Source organism: Athene cunicularia (genome assembly GCF_003259725.1).
Source record: "Athene cunicularia isolate RWA chromosome 8 unlocalized genomic scaffold, athCun1 chr8_part1, whole genome shotgun sequence".
In the NCBI taxonomy this organism is placed as follows: Eukaryota; Metazoa; Chordata; class Aves; order Strigiformes; family Strigidae; genus Athene; species Athene cunicularia.
In genome coordinates this window covers 5,962,158-5,964,713 of record NW_020799109.1, presented here as the reverse complement: position 1 = coordinate 5,964,713, position 2,556 = coordinate 5,962,158, and the positions used below count along the sequence as shown (strand labels likewise).

Here is a 2,556-nt window from a genome sequence, read left to right as displayed (position 1 = left end):
GCATCATCTAGGCTAAAATAGCAAACTTAGAATTAATTCCCAGTTAAAAAAAAAAATACAGTCATTCTAGCCTTAGGAAGTTCAAATCAGAAGTTTGATTTTACTTACCCAATCTATGTACGATGGTATCTCACTAAGTTTTTTCTAAAGTAGGTATCTCACCATCTATTTTTGTAATTTATGGATGAGGATGCTTCTGGTATTTATGAAGTATGTCACATTAATCAGAAAACCAAAACTTAGTTCACGTGACAACCAATTTATCATCATTTAAATTTCCTTTAAGAATCCTGGCAATTTAGGTTTTCTGGCTCAATTATTTCTCTGTGCTTTGTAATATTTGCAAAGGAGGCTATTTCCTATCCTTTAATGAAGGATATCAACATATGTTTATTCTTGATACTGCTTACATTTTACATTTTTGTTTGAAAGAAGCCACGAGTAAATATGTTTTACAATAGAAGTTCTTTGCATAACTTATCTTCAACACACACAAATAATTACCTTTCTGAAGTTGTGCAGGACACAGCAAGAAACTGGAACTTCCCTTTGGTCATAACTGCAGTGCACCAAGCAACCAACATTCCCATTATAGCATGAACAACCGAATGGATAACTTGCCGAGGGTGAATAATTTTTCCTATCAGTGCTAATCGAGAGCATGGTATTGAGGGCACAACTGTAAATAAAAAGCCAGAAGTGAATTTTCATTTGTTACTAATAAAATCCTTCATTAAAAAAGGTAAACAACAAAAAAAAAAATTGTCATGACAGAACTTCTCCCAGTTGGAATCAGTCACTAAATGATAAAGAAGTCAATGAAGCAGCTCATCTAAGAGGGTCTCAGCCATGAAGTAAGCAGTAATCTAGGATGACTTACTTCAAAATAAGCTTTGCTTATTGTCTATATTAATTGAAAAAGAAATCTACCAATGTTAAGTACACTGACTGTGGATACAAATCTCTTTAAATGGTCATCCTGTTTAACTTGGGTATCACAGTTCAGCAATTTACATAACTCACCTGCATAAAATTCAGCATTGAAGATGCTTATTACTAGTGTCACCAGAGACATAAGGAGGATACAAAAGATGACATAGGAAGTATATAAGTCATTGAAAGAATCTAAAATTGAAAAAAAAAAATATTGCTCAGAAGATTGCAGTAACACAACAGTGACATGTTAAATAACAGAAAAGAACATTTAAGCAGTTAGCAATAATCCAGTAAATGCATAAAGGGGAGTAATGTTCAACAGACTCTATAATCTCGTACCAGATCTGCCCAGCTGCATAGTATTTCTGCATAAAAACATATTTAAATTTCACAGAAACGATTTTACACCCTCATAAGTGAAAAAAAAACAAACTTTCAAAGTGAATTAAACTATGGCTCAACTAACACAGCTTCCCTTCACATAATAAAAGCTGTAACTATACAGCTACACTTAAAAGGTAAGAAATTCCTTACAGAGTAAATTACTTTTGATTGGTTCTTTGGGGTTTTTGTATTTTCAAAGGGAGAAAGAAATCAAGTCTCTCTGCCTGGAGCAGCTAAATGACCAAAGGCATCAAGTTTTCACCTAAACATCCCTCAGTTTTCTGTGTGTGCAGTCGAGGGAAAGTTATTCTCACCATACTGAACGGCTGTTTCAGGAATTTCACTTATGATTCAAAGCACCAAAGTTAGAGGAAACTAAAGCTCTTCATGCAAACAGCAGTTGCACGGGGCAGGAAAGGGAAGTGTGCTCGAGTACATAGAAGCAAGTCACCTAATCTAACTTTCTCTCTGAAGATGCCGTCACTTAATCTAACTTTCTCTCTGAGGATGTAGTTACAAGAACTTGCAACAGTAATATCTACCCAGGGAGGATTATGGCTATTATGGTTATAGGCAACACAGAAACTTAAATTTCAAAGCCTAAAGACCACCCAGAAACACACGCTGTAGACGTGTAACATAATGCCACAGTCAGTTCCCATTATCTGACACTGAGCCCAAAACAGATAAAGGGGGAAAAAAAAACCGCAAATACAAACACGTGACTGCAAAAACACAAAAACATCAAAGGGCACCTCGCCAAGCACTGAGGCAGAAACAATTTCATTTTATAAATACATTTTAAATATTAATGAGATCGCTTTGTGTAACAAAGCGCTTAAACAATCCCTGCTCTGACTGATCACCAGCAGATCCGAACGGTAAAGGAAAGCACGTACCCAGGCACTTTTGTGCTCTGCCGGCCCCCCGACACACACTTCCTTCTCTCTCCTGAGGAGCCCCTCAGCAGGTGATCCCCAGGCTGCCTGCCTGCTTCCCTCCCCGCCGCCGCAGCCCTCGGCAGGGCGCACACCGCCATTTCACGGCCCCCACACACCCGCCGCCAGGCCCGATCGCCGCTCCGGGGCGGGGGGCAGAGCACCTACTCGAGATCCAGCGCACCGGGTGAAAGGGGTCGAGGCCGCTGAGGACAACGAAGGCGCCAGTGCAGACGGGCAGCAGCAGCACGGACCAGGCGACGGCGGCCGCCACCCTCCGGCCCTGTCTCTTATACAC

The 2,556-nt window shown here is 40.1% G+C and overlaps 1 protein-coding gene across 2 annotated transcripts in view; it reads right to left on the bottom strand.

Annotated features, from left to right (window-relative positions):
- Nucleotides 1-2,556, bottom strand: part of YIPF1 (Yip1 domain family member 1) — a 10,264-nt gene that overhangs the window by 3,852 nt on the left and 3,856 nt on the right. The window lies entirely within an intron of this gene.